The 20,087-nt window shown below is 35.2% G+C and overlaps 1 pseudogene; it reads right to left on the minus strand.

Annotated features, from left to right (window-relative positions):
* Window positions 1–4,991: 4,991 nt before the first annotated feature.
* LOC145003210 (LOB domain-containing protein 37 pseudogene) lies at window positions 4,992–5,700 on the minus strand (annotated as a pseudogene).
* Window positions 5,701–20,087: the final 14,387 nt, after the last annotated feature.

Consider the following 20,087-nt stretch of genomic DNA (forward strand, 5'->3'; position numbering starts at 1 on the left):
TGTTGTTTGGTTGGCAGGAAATGGAATTGGAATTAATTCTAGATTCTGTTTGGTTCACATAAAATGAAATTGAAATTAATGTGAAGTGTCAGAATTACCCTTTTTGCCTGTTTTGCTTAATTTTACCTTGTTTTCTAACTTATATGTAATGATTCATTATGAACATTATAAAAACAATAAAATTTTGATGGTGGTGGCAGTAGTGGTGGGGGCAGTAGCGGTGGTGGCAACAATAGTGGTGGGTGGCGGTGATGGTAGCGGGGACGTTGGTGGTGATAGTGGTGGTGGAGGAAGTAATGGTGATGGTGGTAATGGCAGCTAGTGGCGGCAGCGACGGTGGTAACGATGGTGATAGTAGTGGTCGTGGCGTCGGAGGCAGTGGTGGTGGGTAGCGGCGACGATGATGGTTGGTGGTGGTGGTGTCAATGGTGGTGGTGGGTGGCGGTCTTGGCGGTGATAATGGTGGTCAGTAGCGGCGGTGGTGGCAACGACGGCAGTGGTTGTGGAAACAGCGGTGGTGGCAGCAGTAGCGGCGGTGTGATGGTCAGTGATAGTGGTGGTGGTGGGTTTTCTGATAAGTATAAGGGGTATTTTTATAATCTGCCACTTTCCTTGATGAGAATGAATGTTTTCCATCCAACTTTGGAAGGAATTCACTTTCCTCCAAATGGTGCAAAGTTTATTTCAATTAGGAATCATTTTCCCTCCTCTAAATCCAACCAAACGCATGAATTCGCAGGCATTGGAACCATTTTCTCTCGAATTTCATTCCTTTGCTGCCAACCAAACGCACACTAATATTTTTTTAAAGGAAAACGATTAAAAATATTTCAAAGAGTGATATTACTTTTAATTTAACTTTTGATCCAAACAAATTGTTCATTAAATTTTATTGTAGTTTTTATATAATTATAACTGGTAAGTTACGAGGACAAATTTTATAAACTACCATTTTATATTTTTTTTAAATACATGGACCGTTTCTATAAAAAAAATGCACAATGAATTTTTTAATAAATAACGAGGAAATTTTTTATAATTTATTTTCTATATAAGGGTCAAACTGTAATGCCCAGGTTACCATGTATTTCTTTTTGTAACTTATTGAGTAATAACCTTTTATTTTTTGGGAGGAAGGTTGTACGTTGGGCGTACATAGTGTAAGCGAGGCGTACAAAGGTGAGGTGCGAAGCAGGGGAAGCCCCTGTGTATGCTGGGCGTACTCATGTGTACGTTGGGCGTAAGCTGGCCAAATGCAAACCCTAAATTTTAGGGTTTGCACCTTATATAAACACCTTAAGTTCATCCCAACCTTCATTCTCTCAACCTCCACTGTCCCTAAAGTGCCAAACTTGAAACCTAAGCCTCTTGCATGCATTTTGAGCTAATCGTAAGCATTTCTGGTGTTATTTTTTTGATTTTGAAGAAGAAGTAGTGTGAAGAAGGAGTAAGAACCTGAAGAGGGATTATAGATCTAGAAGTTTAGCATCATTTATGACTCATTTGAGGTATAAAGCTTTAAACATGACCATTGCATGCTTAGATCTAGTTTTGGGGTGTTTTATGTGCATTTTTGGCTCCATAGTTGAGGTTTCTTGTGTTTTAGAAACTCCAGTCCATAAGAGTTGTCCTTTTAGGCTCCTGGAAGTGGTTGGACCCATAAAAATCAGGCCTTGATGGTTTAGTCTCAACCATGCAAGTGTTAGATGGCCACAAAGTGTGTTTATGGACATAAATCATGTCTTAATCCTAATCCATGCATTCAAAAGCATAAAGTTTATAACTTTATGGTTCGGACGTCTTTTAGGACCTGGATCTATGTTCTGGACGTTAGGACTTAACTGATTAAGTCAAAATGAAGCTCCTAAGGTGGCTAGCCAGTATACTGGGCGTACCTCTGGTACGCAACGTGTACTGGGTCAACTTCCACGTAAATGGTCAAGGCTAGCGTACGTTGGGCGTACGTTCCAAGTACACCGCGCGTATGCATGCATCGGGTCAAATGTTGTTTTTTGGGCTTTAGGACTTTGGTCCTGGATTAGTTGGGCCTTAAGTCTACCCGTGGATTAAGGCCTTTAGGCCTAGTCCTAGGATTTATGGTATTGGGCCTCATTGGGTCTTATTGGGCCTTAAAGCTTAGTTGGATGGAGTTGGGCTTTAATTTGAAAGTTGGGCCTTGGAAGGAAGAGGCCCAATAGGGCAAATGTTAGGGAACCTTGTTTTATGTTATGAATCAGGGTTTGGACCTTGGGGTCATGTTTAGATCCAATAACTAATTAGGAGATTTGTTGTGCTATAGGGAGAGGAGTCTCGAGTCATCCGGCGAGTACAATTTGACATTCACAGTTGAGGTGAGTCTCCTTTCGTAGAATTTATGGGTTGAATGCACCAACACCGACCCATTAGTTATGATTTAGCATGATGGTTGTCTTTGTGATAATTATCGATTGTGCAGGTAATGTTTGATGATTCTATGAATTATGTGAAATATTATGTGGTAGTGGTAGGGATGAAATAGATCCGGTATCCAGTTGAAATAGACTGAAGGGGCAGGTCGAGCACCCAGATATGCTCAGCATTATCTGGTTGAAATAGACCGAAGGGGAAGGTCGATCGCCCATATATGCTCAACACTATTTGGTTGAAATAGACCGAAAGGGTAGGCCAACACCCATATATTCTTGGCAATATGTTTATTATTGGTACGTGGTATGGTGGGGAAACTCGCTAAGCTTTGTGCTTACTGTTTTAGTTTGTGTTTCAGGTACTTCCAGCTCAAAGGGGAAGGGGCCGGCTTGATCGCGACGCATCACACTATGATTTTCCGCAGTAGGGATTTTGGGACTTATGCTTTGATAATGTTTTTCCACAAATTGTCTTGATTACAGACTATAACTATTTTATCTTTTCATAGCCTTGAAATCAATGATGTTTTAATTTTGTGATTTGGTAAACTTAAAAATGAAAATTTTGAGTTGTATTTTTGGGGATGTTACACAAACCTTCCAACAGATGAAAATCTTAACCATAGAGGGTTTCTATAAAAAAAAAGTCTCACAGGAAACTTTTATGTAAATTACAAAGTCATAGGGATTAAATATGCCAAAATTTTGAAATTTATAATTAATGTACTATCTTAAGGGTACAAGATTTTAATCTATATATAAATCATTTATTTTTTTGACTAATTTTTAGTCATTGGGTTTTAGTTTAAGAAAACTATAAAAAAACATTACACTACTAGTTCATATGGATTCAAAATCTTACATTATTGGTCCAATGTCATGTAAAATGTCCATTTTACCCTTTTATAATATTTTTTTTATCTATATCTATTACTTGTATATAATTTATCAACTAGTATTAAATCATAGGGCATCCCTCAACCCCCACCACACCCCCTTCCTCTCCTTTCTATCCACCACCTTCCACTTACACTTCTACGTCCATCAAAATTTCCTTTCTATCTGCCACATTCCACCTCCACTTCCACTTCCATCAAAATTACAGAAAAAAACATAGCAAGCATTATGTGGAAATTAACGAAAAATAACATCTTGCAAAGAATCAAAGAAAGAAAATTAAATTATGAAACACTATCGATTTTATTTGGAACACGGAGAATCAAAATATGAAAAAGGGAAAGTGGAAAAAGAAATACAAAACAATAATGAAGCTTAGGAAGTTCTTGCAATCATTTATCTTATCAGCTTTGCAATTTGAGTGGAAAAAAGATTTCAAAAAAAAACTAAACAAGAATGCAACATAAAATTTTTAATTACACCATCTTTAAATTCCAAAAATATTTCTTGTACAAAGAGAGTTTTAATTGTGATTCAGAGGCATATTTGTTGCTCTGATTAACACCCAAGCTCCCAATCGCCAAAAGGCTTCATATTTGAATCGCTATGATAAAAATGTATGTTCTAGTGCTAAAGAAAACAAAGCCAAGCTTCAGGATGCATAAATTCTTCAACATGTGACTTTTCTTTCTTTTGTAGTTTCTCTCGTGTTCATTGTGTTTGGCAAAAAAACTGAACATTGTTTTTTTTACCATTTCATTACATAGATGAGAAAATGTCCATTTATTTATCCCTTGACCCCCCCCCCCCCTCTCATGCTAAATTTCAACAAGAATCTCGATGTCGACCTCCATTCTGAAACTTCCATTATCAAATTTTCAGTGATGTGAACCTCCATCTTGATACAAAAAAATATTTATGAAGTGTAACAAGCTATTAGATGCCCACCTTCATCTTAAAATCTTTGTTAAAATTAGGGACAAAATGAGTAAGAACTTCGATACAGTTATCTAGGGCTTCATGATTCAGCACTTCTTATAGTGAAATCCGAAGACAAAATAAACAAGTAATTTGATGCAAACCCTACACTAAGTAGTTCAATATAATGATCAAGGGCTTCGTAACCACCAACGGGATAGAAAAGGGAAGAATCTAGCAATTGACAATAACTAAAAATATGATAAGGTGAAGGAAGTCGATGTGATGAAGCGAAGGAAAAAATAGGGGTTATAAGTAGGGTTAGTGGTGTGTTTTTTTAATTAAATTAGTTAAATAATATATTTAAAATTCTAAAATAAACTATTAGAGTATTTCAGATATTTTAGATTAGTCAATGACCAACCACTAAGAAGTTGAAAACATAAGGACTAATGGTGTAGTGTTTTTCATAGTTGTCCTTAAAGTGAGATTTTTTAGAAATCATAGAGACTAATTTTGTAATTTTGTCACTTGTTAGAGAGAGAGAGAGAGAGAGAGAGAGAGAGAGAGTACACACAAACATACGTCAAGGAAAAGGAAACACTAGAAATTGCATATAGCCATCGTCGATTGTAGACGACGAAACTCTTCGATATATTTATTTATTACTAAGAACTTTTTTCTAAAAAAAGGGAGTCTCTTACCATACGACTAGTAATGTATTTCATAATTCATAACATAATTCCTCTGCGATTACAATCAAAATTTCCGTCAAGGAAAAAGGTTCAACAGCTTTGGTTCTTCACCGTCACTACGGCGCGAACTCATCCCCAAGTCCATTGCAATGTTAGAGGTTGGAATGATCGAGAAACTTTGGTTTTTGTCATCAGCGATCGCTACATTTGCTGGTGGAATTGCGTTGGAGTTCCCTGCATCGGTCTGATTCTGGATTATCGTCATTGCCCATTCACCTCTAGCTTTGAAGACCTCAGAACTCTCGCCAACTTCCGCGATCGATGTTTCATCACCAACTGGAATCGGCGAACCACCAGAAAGGACAGTCTCCACAGCAGCCTCAAGGTGGTGCCACTTTCCGGCAGTACGAAATCCCATTGCACCGTTCACCGGATTCACTGTCCGCCCAACCGCTTCGTACAAAAGCGATTGGAACAACGCTGCGAGAATTGAAATGCACAATCAATACATGCAAAATTCAGATGAAAATATTTAAAATTGGAATACAAGTAGGATGAGTTGAAAAGAGTGGTTAATTACTAATTAGACTATACACACCAGTACGTTGGTTGTCGGAGGGGGCGGCGGTGATGAAGTTGATGATATCGCTGCGACCGAAGAACTTGGAGATGAAGAGCGTGGCGTGGCCTTGTGCATCGGGTGATTGGATCCACTCCAAACATGGTCTCAAGACACAATTCTCACCACAACCCTTTCGTAGAACTCGACAGCCATTGCAACTCATTTCTATCTCCTGCTTTTAGCGAAAGAGGGGAGTTCTTTGGATCAAAGATATATATATATATATATATATATATATATATATATATATATATATATATATATATATAGAGAGAGAGAGAGAGAGAGAGAGAGAGAGAGAAAGAGAGAGAGAGAGAGAGAGAGAGAGAAAGAGAGAGAAAGCTTATAAAGATGAAAAGCTTTCTAGAGAGAGATAGAGGAAAGAGGTTGTTTTTGGACTTATGTGAGTTTATGAGTATTTATTAGATTGAAGGGTAAAATGCTAAAAATGATATACGATCTCTTTTTTTTTAATATTATATTCTTATCATTATCATTAATGTTATATAATAAAATAATGTTAATTGTTAAGTATTAATTAATTTTTTGAGAAAAAAACATACAATCTTGCTTTTTGGATGAACTTTGATAAAATCATTAAATAAGCATGTCTTACAATAAATTTGATGACATAAATAATGAGTATTATTTTTGTTGTTTTATAATGGGTTTAGGTCATTTTTAGTTACTTAACTTTTGGTTTTGTGCTCATTTGGTCACTTAACTATTTTTAAGTTTTAAAAGTTCATCAAACTTTTGACTTTGTGCTCATTTAGTCACTTAATTTTTGGTTTGATCACTTAACTTGTAGATTTGTACTCATTTAGTTACCTAACTTTTAAAATTGTGCTCATTTAGTCATTAAATTTTTGAAAAAATTTAAAAGTTTAGTGACTAAATGAATACAATTTTAAAAGTTAGGTGACTAAATGTGACCAAACCAAAAGTGAAGTGACTAGATGAGCACAAAACCAAAAGTTTGATGACCTTTTAAAACTTAAAAATAGTTAAGTGACCAAATGAGCAAAAACCAAAAGTTAAGTGACCAAAAATGAATTAAACCCTTTTATAATTTTAACGACTATAATTTGGTAATTCTGATTTGTAAAAATATGGGGACATGTTCAAAATAAAATAGACTATTGATTCTAATCAATGTTTAAGGAATATTCAAAACTGAAATAAATTAAATTTAAAAAAAACATAAATTTATATTTTGACAATTTTATTTGAAATGATTAAATTACAAGTGATCATCAAATGTATTTTAGTTCATGTTTATTAAGGTTGTACTCGATAATCTATTTTATTGATAATTATCAAAGCTTTGTTTAAGAAAAATTTCAAAAAATATCTATAATTTTATGTATACGTCATAAAACGAGTTTCATTTATAAAAATAAAATGTCTGAAAATGTATAGTTTTTTTTTTTTATTTTTTTATTTTTTATATTTGTATATGATTAGCTTAGAACAAGATTATTGTGTGCTTTTTATGAATCAAATTTAGCTTAGATTGTTACTTTTACTCAAGAGATTGTGTATGTCGGTTAAAGCTAAAAGTCGACAAAGTCTAACTTACCTTATATTCTTATCATTATCATTAATGTTATATAATAAAATAATGTTAATTGTTAAGTATTACTAATTACCAAAGGGTTTATAGCTTAGCATTATCCGGTGTTGTCCTCCCTCCTTGTGGTTGAGGGTTCAGGTCTTATCGTGGATATACATGAATTTTTAGTATAGTTTAGGAGTATGTTAAAAAAGTATTAATTAATTTTTTGAGGAAAAGAACATACAATATTGCTTTTTGGATGAACTTTATATGATAAAATCATTAAATAAGCATGTCATACAATAAATTTGATAGGGATAATGATTTGAAAGGGTAACGAGCTTTCGACTTTTATCACATTTAGTCACTAAACTTTTTTTCGTTATCTATTTGCCATTGAACTATTGAAACTGTTTACATTTTACCCTTATGACCGGCAACAACCGGTCATAAGGGTAAAATGTAAACAGTTTCAATAGTTCAATGGCAAATAGATAACGAAAAAAAGTTTAGTTACTAAATATGAACAAAATCGAAAGTTCATTTCCTTCTAAAAAGTTCAATGACTAAATGTGAACAAACCTCCTCTTGTATTATGTTTTAGCAAATTATTTATTTTTGTTAAATTGTAGCAACATTTGTTGATGAAGAAATCTATGAAATAAAAAAAAAAAACAAAACCCTGAAAATATATTAAAAAAACAAAAAACCAAAACCGAAATAAAAAAACCAATGGTTTGACATTGTCCAAAATAAAAAATCAAAATTTCCAATCTGATTTTGGTTTTACAAAATAATGAACTATTCTCACTGATGTGAATTATGACAATTGGTCTAGCATGTGAAATTTGTGACATCCCATGAATATGTAGTTACAACATCGTCTGAACTCGTAATTCATAGTAAGGGGTTAGAGTATCTTCACATGAATATGTAGTTACAACATCGCCTGAACTCGTAATTCATCACCTACATGTTATGTGTCTGCTGGTGTTTCCACTGGGTTGTCTAGAATAGTCCGTAGTCGCCATCTATACTCTGGTAGATGACTACATCGCCACATTGCCGGTTAAGGTTATGGTATCTCCTTTCATCCTACATCACATATTTATCATCATCTATTTACCTAATTATCACCACCTTTCTATCATCACTTATCTCTCATCATTTTATTCCATCACGCACCAACTATTTCATCTACCCATGTTTCATCCGCAACATTTTTGTAGATATAAAATAAATATACCGTTTAAATCTTTTAAAACATGTATAAAATCGTTCATCCACTATAGCCAACAAGTATTCAAATAATATGCACACATAACACGTAATTTATATAAAATACTCCATATCTATGTGTAAGATGAAAGTAACTATATATACCATAAAAATCCCATAAATGCTTCCTAACTTCGAACCCCAAGGTTTACTTTACTAAAGATTCATATTCTCGGCTCTCTGAACCTAGAAGGGTCCAGATCTATCACACCAAAAAGCTCAAGATAGGTAGTCGCAATTGAAGGCCATAAGTGCCTTTAAATATGGCTCGGGCCCAAAGATTTAGGGTTTCTGCCAACAGCGCGGACTCGTCGAGTCGATTCATTAATCCGAGTCATCAGTCGCGACCTTACTCGACGAGTTGAGGCGTCAACTCGTCGAGTCTCTCTTCTTAACTCAAAAGAAAAATACTTAAATGATGATACCTGGAAATCCGGATGTTACATTTTGTTTTTTTATTTCATAGATTTCTTCATCAACAAATGTTGCTACAATTAAACAAAAATAAATAATTTGCTAAAACATAATATAAGAGGAGGTTTGTTCACATTTAGTCATTGAACTTTTTAGAAGGAAATGAACTTTCGATTTTGTTCATATTTAGTCACTAAACTTTTTTTCGTTATCTATTTGCCATTGAACTATTGAAACTGTTCACATTTTACCCTTATGACCGGTTGTTATTGTTTTGGTGGTCAATATGAGATGTTGTATATTTCTCAATAAAATACATTAAAATTGTGTAATAAAAGATTTTAAATGTTTAACAGAATTAACTAACTAGTAATAAATAAATTAATTAAAAATTAAAATATACTTAAATGGTAAAATAAAATACCATTAGAAGACGAGGATTAAATGTACAAAGGATTGAACTTATATTGACCACTCAATATATATTGAGTGGTCAATAAAAGTAATAAAAAAACTATGTAATCCAATAACAATAAATAATCAATATAAATAAATGAATAATAATAAGCTTTGAAGAAAACTCACATTAAAGGCAAAAGATTTCCGAAGCTTTTTAAAATTGTCTTAGATTATGAGTTATTTTATTTAAAATAAAAGCTACATTTTTTTTACTATATAACAAAGTTTATTTCTTTAAGAAATTTTTTTTTATCTTAAAAACTCTCAAAATCCTCTACGTCGGACACACCCAAAATCTAAAAGTTCATAAATGCTTTCAAACACTACATGAATTAGCATTAATAGATGTTTTTTTCTTAGATGTTGTTTGTACAAAATATAACTTTTAATCTTGTACCATCAAACGTATTTTTACTTAATTAAAGATCGTGAAAGCTATTACTCCTTCGAGTACTCGCTACTCGGCCCCTAATCGAGGCGAGTTACAGAATCCCGAGTACTTCCCAATTAGCCCCTTACTGAAATGAGCAGTTTTGTAAAACTCAGTCAACCCAGTGATTAATATGTATAATATACTTAATGATTTATTATTTAACAAACACACATGTGATTATTATTACATGTATATCCGAAATTTCCAATAATTATTCTCGAAGTGAGACCATTATGTGTTTTTCAGTTTTTGTGTATTCACATATATCTAATTTTGTTATATATTTCAATCAACTTATGAATTTGACATATATAGTTTCCCTAAAAATATTTCTACATGAATTACCGAATCCGAGTACTCCCCGAGTACTCGCAAGTACTCCTGAGTACTCGCTACTCGGTAGTCAGTCGAACAGGTACCGAGTAACGAGTTCTACAACCTTACTTGTGAGCGGTGAGAGAAAACCAACCATCGAAAACCCTTTTATACGTTAGTGATAAGTGGTGAGAGAAACCTACTGTTCCACATGCCCATATCCAGGTAAATCAACCTTGAAAATCGTGATAGCCGTATGTGTCAGAGCCGTTGTAACAAACACACGTGATGTTAGGAAATTCAAAAGATGCGCCCTTATCTCCAAGAAACCGTTGTTTCGGTTTTGACACATTCAGAATTATCAGCTAATCCACGAGCTTTGTAACAAAGACATGTTCTTAGATTGAAAGTAACCATTCAGAATTATAACCAAATGTGGAAAAATCACAAGGATTTTTGCGCGAGAGTGTGCCAAAGATAGAGAAATAAAGCAAATTATTTTTAGGGGTTTTGTGATGTGAAACTAAAATTGACATGAAAATCAGATGTATCCGGGCAACGATATCTTCCTTCTAAGTCAAGAGAGACTCAAAAGTGCTAGTGTTGTATGTCGTTGAATTACGATCGCTAGTCTATTAAGAAACTGTGAAAGGCTTCTTTTATAGGCTTGAAAGGTGGTTTCATCTTCAATCAAATTCCGAAACTCAAAATAAGTCCAAAGATCTGAAAGAAGTACTTGTTTGATCAGTGTAGCCAGAATAACAAATAAGCTTTAGATATCATTTAAGTGGCTACATATGATGAAAATCTCAGGAAAAAATAAAAATTAGATCTTGTTGGGAAGAAATCTCTTAGGTATAGAACATTTCATTAAGATCATTCAAAAAGAAAAATGAAATTTCATACTTGTAGTGATACAAACCAAAAAGGTTGTACGCATCAATTTCTTGGTGAAAAAAAATCTAGAACATTTGGTTGTTCACCATCAATTCAGAAATAGGTTTCGGATTTTGGGTTTCACTTAAAATCATGGTGACAGCGCTTTTTAAGATCATGAACACATATGTTGTGTAAGGCCTTGATTCTCAGGTATGGGTTTAAATGAAAGTTATTTGGTTTTGAGACCTACTCGACGAGTTTGTTTCCCTACTCGTCGAGTAGCAACGAGGTGGGATCGCGTATTTAGTGGCCTACTTGCCCAATCCATAAAGGGACTTGACGAGTAGGAGCTGGCAGATGAAACCCTAAATCCCGGGGTTTTGCACCCTACTTAAGGAAGCATAATCCTCCTTTGGCCTCTTTGCAGTCCATTGAGAGCTCAAAAAACACTAACTCGTTGGTGCTTCATCCTTGTGTGTCTAAATCTTTGGAGAGGAGATCTTTTGAGAAGAAGATCTTTGAGGACAAAAGGCTAGGAGCAAGGAGGTGTGGGAAATTCGGAATCTACCTCAGATAGCATAATTTGGAGGTATCAAGTTGTCACCTTTACTCCATTCTTCTTCTAGACCTCTTTTGGTTGAGATCTATGGTTTTTATGGTTTGGTTGAGATGATAATGTGGGATATGAGCTAGATCTGAAGTTGTAACTTCAGATCTGGACCCTTCTTGGATTCTAGAGTCATAAAGCCCCGGATGTGGTCATGTATGAAGCCGCTTTGAAGTATGAAACCCCATTATGAGCTTGGATTTGACATTTGGAGCCTTTGTAGCTATGAATGCACGTAAAGTTTGCAACTTTACGTGAAAAGCATGCCTTAGAAGCTTGGATATGTAATTTGGAGCCACTGCATGGCTTAAAAGAGTATGTATGGCTTAAGGAATTAAGGACTCGGCGAGTCACAAGGTTGAATCGACGAGTCTCATGAAGATAAGCCTGGACCCAACAAGTTGGATGAACAACTCGGTAAGTCCGATGATGATTGCTATAGACTCGTCGAGTTGAATGAGCAACTCGACGAGTCGGATGAGTTTCCCCAGTTTATGTATGCATGTGTAACCATCGAGTTGCAAGAAGGAAAACTCGACGAGTGGCCTTAGGGTTCGATCGTAAACCAAAGGAACTCGACGAGTCACTCCGTGACTTGGCGAGTAGATAAGTATTTCAAGGAACTCAGCTAGTAGTCGAGGGTACTCAGCGAGTTAAGGTCAACATGGACTGTTGACCTTGACTGATGACTTTGATATTGACTAGGGTTTGATTAGTTGACTGTTGAGGTACCTCAAAAGTTTGGGAACTTATGAGTATGATTATGCTATGGTATCAGGTGGTGGAGCTTTTGACAGTGATCCGAGAGTTGGAGTTCATCTACTGAGTCGCCATCTGCAAGGTGAGTTATCCTCACTATATCAATAGGGTCTACGGCACCAAGGCCGTCCCTTAAGCTGTTATTGTTATTGTGTGCTACATGTGGTTAGGATCTGTGATGTGTGTGAAACCAACTAGTTTTAATCCTACTAACTTAGACACAAAATAAACACACAAAAGGCAGTGTACCTATCAATTAGTAATATAGTTCAAGCAAGTAGGGTATCGAACAAAGGGAACGGTAAACATTTAAAATAAATGCTAATATTATCTAAATAAAACAAGTAATAGAAAGGGGGGTTCTCTAGTTTTGCAAGACTAGAAACTTAAATATTTTACTTACACACAAACTAAGCAACTAATAGCTAAGAAAACAAAGATCAACTAAATTTAATGATTAAAAAGGCCTTCTGTTTAGGTTCGAATCATTTGTTCCCATGGATGATTTTATGGTAAATATATCGGATTAATTCTTCAATGGTTACCGACTAAAGTGATTAGATTTACATTCGCTATAGCTAATCCTTAGAAAACATATTAATTCAAGCAATGGCCAGTTGTCTAAATAATGAATTTCCTAGTTTGTTGATTCGGGTTTAGAAAAAGAATTGTAATTAGCTAATCAAATTGATGATTCAATTAACCTCTTGTTGATGGTGTATCACACAAGCTCACACATTAACATACCTATCTTCAAGTTAATTCTAGTTTCACATTCGTTATTCCTAGACATACAACTATGTGGTCACGTAAATCATATGAAATTAGCAACTAAGAGATGTTCATACAACTTAATTACTGATTTATTAACAGAATAATAGTTATTGTTAACACATAAGGTTCTTTAACAAGCTTAATAAAACATAATCACCAATTAAAATTAATCCTAATCAAATAATCAATCCATGTTCACAAATTCATCTACCTAAACAGAAGTTATGAGTTTTTAGCTCATGATTACAGCAGAAACAAGCTCAAAAACGAAGTCAGTTGGTAAAAACATAGTTCAAATAAGAGATTAGGTAAGAGTAAACTTGATTTTTGACTTGATTCTCCTTAAAATTGAATGTAGGGTTGATTCCCTTGCTTCCCACGCTCCAACAACACCTTTAGTCGACAATTGGCCTCCAATGGTTCATCTATCTGCTAGGGTATCGATCTGAAAGTCCTTTTATATAGAATTTCACAAAATAGGGGCTACTTGACGAGTCCAGTTACCTACTCGGCGAGTCCATCACTTAAAACCCGTGTACGGCAAGTCAGCGCGTCCAGAATCGCGAAACTTCTGACCAACTCGGCGAGTAATCGACCCTACTCGCCAATCGGATATGGCCAAAACACTGACGAGATATGGCCAAAACACTGACGAGGGGTCAAGCTGTCCAGCAACATCCTTCTTTCTTCAAAATCCAAGATCCAAGCCTCCAATCGCTAGTTCCGCTTCATTTTCCTTTCGAGCATGTCTTTGTTGCTGAAAATGAAATATTTAATCTAATTAAGCATCTTTTGTTCATTAAATGAGACAAAATCAACATAAAGTATTAAGATCATGCTTGAATTTTATAACTAAATATGCCCATATCAAAATACCCCACACTTGACTTTTGCTTGCCCCCAAGCAAAACTAAATTTTAACACATTAGAATCATATAAAACAATCCCAATCGAACCCAGCCATTATGCCAAGACCGCAACGCATGCATGTGTGTCTAAAATTTTTCCTAAAGAACCCCCCATACTCCAAATACTCACAATCCTCATAAACATTCGCCCACTTTTTCCGAACAATGCTCATTTTATGCATCCCTCCAAATCCATCCTCAGAAAACCTCTTAACCTCAAGGTATTTTTGGTTGAGCAACCCAAGCATACATAATCTAGACAATTACAATTTATGATACCACATTGGAGCTCTTTGGAATTCTTCATTTCTTTGACATTTGATCTTTAATTTATTTGAATTCATCACCTTGTTGTTTGATTTTTAGTATCTTCAACTTTTTGAATTTCTTCGGAATTTTCGATCTTCTAACTTCATACTTAACTTTGATGCTCCAAAAATTCTTCAAACTTTTCTTGTGATTCTCTCTCTTTTTTTTAACATATAACTCACTTTTTTTTTCACTCAAAACCCTACATGCTTAAGCAGGGGCGCTCAACTTCAACCTTTATTGGTTAACGATAATAATTTTCCTGGATACATTTATGGTACACGATGCTAAACATATTTCATCCTTCAAACTAAGCGAGGTCGTGTTTTTGTCCCATGATTTCATTAGAATAAGGAAGCCACAAATGCACTAGAACGTATATAGGCTCAACTAAACATTTGGGTCTTCATGCAATCATCAAATATAATACTAGCATAATCCCTAATTGCTTTACCAAAATTTTCTGAATTAGCTCTAGCAATTTTACTGCAAAAATTTAAAAATTTATCATAAATTAACTAAAATTTTAACTAATATAACCAACCCCCTACCCCACACTTAAGTTATGCAATGTCCCCATTGCATATTATGTATGATAAAAAACAATAAAAATAAAGAGAGAATTGGAACAAACTCCCCTGGGATAGTAGTGGCGAGGTTGATATCTATTCTCTTCAGCTCCATCTTCAATTTACTTTAGACATGGGAACAGCTCATCCATGTCTTGGGTGTCAAAATCTCGTGTGGTACAGTCTTTATAAAAGCTCCAAACATTAGGGAAAAACTCTTGGAAATGCTCGGAAAATGATCTTCAAAAAATAGAACCAATGCCCATATCAAATGTCATCAAATCTTCAACTCAAAAGTAACAAGAATGAGCGACTCGTCGAGTAAGTATGTAGACTCGCCGAGTTGAAGCATAAATGGCAGAAGAATCGTGAATTTTCACATGGACTCTGCGAGTCCATAAGATGCACTCGGCGAGTAGACCGCTGTGTGACAAAAATTTTATTCTGCCCAAGTCCGTTTTTGATGTATGGGGGGTTATATAAACTAATAATTTCCCTCATTTTTCTTTAGTTAATTAACACTATATAACCCTTCTATCAATTGGACTCATAGCTTGACTCAAAACTTCGTTTCCTCTCTCACCTAGACTCGATTTCTCGCTTCATCAACCTTGACTCTAGACCCTCACATGCATCCTTACACTCAAACTGAAAAGATCAAAAACAAATACCAAGTAATAATAAAAATAAATCAAAATAAAAATCCTAAATTTTCCCTAAATACTAGAAGTTTAGAAAGAAAAAGAAAAGCAAACTCTAATGACGGGTTGCCTCCCGCAAGCGCTTCTTTTTGTGCGAGTCTTTAGCTGGACTCCCAACTTAATAAACTTCTAATAAATTCGATGCCAATCCATCCGTTGCATTAAATATTTTCTTTGGACCAATTTGTAAAATTCGACTCTTTTCTTCAAAAACTGGCCAAACGAGCTTCAATTTATATAACCCAAGAATCTTGATAAGGGTTGGAACCGGTTGGATACTAATAAAAAATGGATCGTGCTTCAGAACATTCTCCAAAGTTGGAGTCATCACCCTATGCTTCGAAACACAAACCGGAAGAACAAGGGACCATGTCGTGGTAATGGTCAAACCACAGGTTGGCTCCTGCAATTCAGCTTGTTCTTGTTCTTCGTCTAACCCCTCTGCCAGCAACCTTTCCAGCTCCTCCAAATCTCTTTCTAGATTAAATTCTTCATCTTGTAACTTTAGCTCTTGTGACTCAGATTGTTCTTGTGTGTTGGGCAAGATGTTATTTAACCATCTATCAAATTTCTTCAAATCTTCATCCCATCCACACTCCTCATCTTCTTGCTCAATTTCCTGTACTACTTCCTCAAGAAAAGCATCAAAAGCATCGAGATTTGGAAAATACATAATAAATAAAAATAAAAATAAACTAAATAAAAAAAATAATCAAAAAATAAAAAAAATAATAACAATTAGCAAATAAAATTAACTATTTAGAACCGTTCCCCGGCAACGGCGCCAAAAACTTGATGTGTGTGAAACCAACTAGTTTTAATCCTACTAACTTAGACACAAAATAAACACACGAAAGGCAGTGTACCTATCAATTAGTAATATAGTTCAAGCAAGTAGGGTATCGAACACAGGGAACGGTAAACAATTAAAATAAATGCTAATATTATCTAAATAAAACAAGTAATAGAAAGGGGGTTTCTCTAGTTTTGCAAGACTAGAAACTTAAATATTTTACTAACACACAAACTAAGCAACTAATAGCTAAGAAAACAAAGATCAACTAAATTTAATGATTAAAAAGGCCTTCTGTTTAGGTTCGAATCATTTGTTCCCATGGATGATTTTATGGTAAATATATCGGATTAATTCTTCAATGGTTACCGACTAAAGTGATTAGATTTACATTCGCTATAGCTAATCCTTAGAAAACATATTAATTCAAGCAATGGCCAGTTGTCTAAATTAATGAATTTCCTAGTTTGTTGATTCGGGTTTAGAAAGACTTGTAATTAGCTAATCAAATTGATGATTCAATTAACCTCTTGTTGATGGTGTATCACACAAGCTCACACATTAACTTACCTATCTTCAAGTTAATTCTAGTTTCACATTCGTTATTCCTAGACATACAACTATGTGGTCACGTAAATCATATGAAATTAGCAACTAAGAGATGTCCATACAACTTAATTACTGATTTATTAACAGAATAATAGTTATTGTTAACACATAAGGTTCTTTAACAAGCTTAATAAAACATAATCACCAATTAAAATTAATCCTAATCAAATAATCAATCCATGTTCACAAATTCATCTACCTAAACAGAAGTTATGAGTTTTTAGCTCATGATTACAGTAGAAACAAGCTCAAAAACGAAGTCAATTGGTAAAAACATAGTTCAAATAAGAGATTAGGTAAGAGTAAACTTGATTTTTGACTTGATTCTCCTTAAAATTGAATGTAGGGTTGATTCCCTTGCTTCCCATGCTCCAACAACACCTTTAGTCGACAATTGGCCTCCAAGGGTTCATCTATCTGCTAGGGTATCGATCTGAAAGTCCCTTTATATAGAATTTCACAAAATAGGGGCTACTCGGCGAGTCCAGTGACCTACTCGGCGAGTCCATCACTTAAAACCCGTGTACGGCAAGTCAGCGCGTCCAGAATCGCAAAACTTCTGACCAACTCGGCGAGTAATCGACCCTACTCGCCGAGTACGTTTGGAATCAGCATTTTCTCAAAACACGAAAGTCGTCCGAAATTGTTTCTAGTTTTTAGAACATTTTGAATCTCATCAATCGGAGTTACGGTTCATGAGATATGGCCAAAACACTGACGAGGGGTCAAGCTGTCCAGCAACATCCTTCTTTCTTCAAAATCCAAGATCCAAGCCTCCAATCGCTAGTTCCGCTTCATTTTCCATTCGAGCATGTCTTTGTTGCTGAAAATGAAATATTTAATCTAATTAAGCACCTTTTTTTCATTAAATGAGACAAAATCAACATAAAGTATTAAGATCATGCTTGACTTTTATAACTATATATGCCCATATCAATCTGTTAGATCGAAATTAGGATAGACGGTATATTATGCTCTTATGATCCGTATGGATTGGTATTTTAGTGATCTGTTAGGTCGGTACTCTAGTTACGAGGGATTTCTATGATCGATGTGATGGGTTTTGAGCATTCTAATACTTCCTAAGTGTACATGCAACCCTAATAACCTTGGATCTATGTTTGTCTAATTATCATGCAAAGTTGATTTCCAAGGCTATGATCCTATCTTGAATACATGGGGAATAATTTTAACTTGAATAAAAGATAGAACTACGTACCTTGTTGTTGTTTTTGATCCTTGAAACCTTTTGAGCCTAGCACCCCAAGTGTGATGCCTCAAATGCTTCACACAACACCAAATGCTATGGGGTAAACTTGGAGAGAAGGTATAACACTCTAAAAAATCAGCTCTAGCCCTCAAGCATGCATGTATAGTCGTTTTTGGGAGAAACATGAGCTTTATATAGTGTTGACACATCTAGGGTTACACCATGTAAACCCTAATGTATCATGACTCTTCATTTCCATGACCCATGTGTTTGTAACTCCCATGGAGCATCCAATGGGTTTAACCCAACTTGATTATTCATGGAGCCTCTTAGCCCACTATACAAGATATGGATGATTTACATAATCATCCCATATATTTAATTAGTTATCTTTTGATCACTTAATTAATTCTAAATTAATTTTTGATCAAACTAATTAAATAATATTATTAATATATTAGAACTTATAATGTATTAATAAACCACAAGTGTTATTTCTCTCATTTAGTCTATCCAATTGCATGGTGCCATGCAACCCAAATGGACCATGCCGGGTCGGGTCAAGTACATACCAGAAATGTTGTGGACTTAGACACCTTATCCAACAGTCTCCCACTTGGATATATCTAATAACTATAACTGTAATACTTCAGGAACCGATCAGCAATCGTAGCTCTTTTTAAGGTTTCTCGGAACTGAGAAGATTATGGTACGCCATTTTAGTTAAGGGATCATATAATCCTCTGTTCTTAGATATCATCCGGGCAAACACATGGAACATTGTCTTACTTATTGTCCAACAGTTTGTTTCCCGATATCCGATTTTTTTGACATAGAACTTAATTGAACACATCAACTTAGTTCTGACCTAGCCCAGTACATAGGTCAAAACAAAATCATCGAGGGGCCCAGATATCAACTTCTAATCCAAGAAGGAATAGATAAACTTTGACTCATATGCTTGTTCTATTACTTGTTAAATTACACATAAACGCACGTTTTATAACATCGAGTTACCAATGAGGTTTCGCACGTCTAATGCATAGCTAACTCATAGTTAACAAGTCATATCTCTGGATTTGAAGATTTATATGATATTACCGTCTCGCAATCACTCGAGATAAATTCCATGAAGTGATACCAGCGAGCGTGGGTTGAATCCAATACTCAGAACTTATGAGCACTCATGAGTTTTGAGGCCATGTCCAACATCTTAGACCTCTACAACCAACTCATGACAGTCTTACTTCATATCTACTTCCAACATATGACTGACTGTGGATAATTTGAATAATATGTAAAACAACATAAATATTCTGGAAGTCAAAACATGCAAAAGAAATAATAGTAAATGATTGACTAGGTATAGCAACACTTTACTCATAAATAAACACAACTTTTATTCATCATCAAATGTCAATTACATTTTACAAATTTCAAAATTATCTAACTACTAAGACTAATATCATCCTTCAGCTCTATGCTCCTAGCATGCTGGAGATGCCTAACCCTACCCAGTCCCTTCGTGAGGGGATCTGCCGGGTTCTCATCCGATGATACCCTCTTTGCCACGAGGAGTCCTTCTTCTATACAATGTCTGATGAAATGATATTTTTCTGTCAATGTGTCTGGATCTCCCATGATCCCTTGGTTCCTTTGCTAAGGCAACTGCACTTTCACTATCACAGAAAATCTGGGCTTTGATATAGCAGGTACAACTCCAAGGTCTCCAATGAAGTTCTTTAGCCACATAGCCTCGCTTGCCTCTATATACTCTGATTCGCAAGCTGAATCAGCCACTATCTCCTGCTTGGAACTTTTTCAAGAGATTGCTCCTCCGTTTAAGGTAAGGACCCAGCCCAACTGAGAGCGGAAATTATCCCTATCAGTCTGGAAGCTGGCATCACTATACCCTAAAACTCTCAAGTCATCACTCCCACCAAGGGTAATGACCCAATCCTTAGTCCTCTGCAGG

This window comes from Lactuca saligna, chromosome 1 (assembly GCF_052625555.1).
Source record: "Lactuca saligna cultivar CGN05327 chromosome 1, ASM5262555v1, whole genome shotgun sequence".
NCBI lineage: Eukaryota > Viridiplantae > Streptophyta > Magnoliopsida > Asterales > Asteraceae > Lactuca > Lactuca saligna.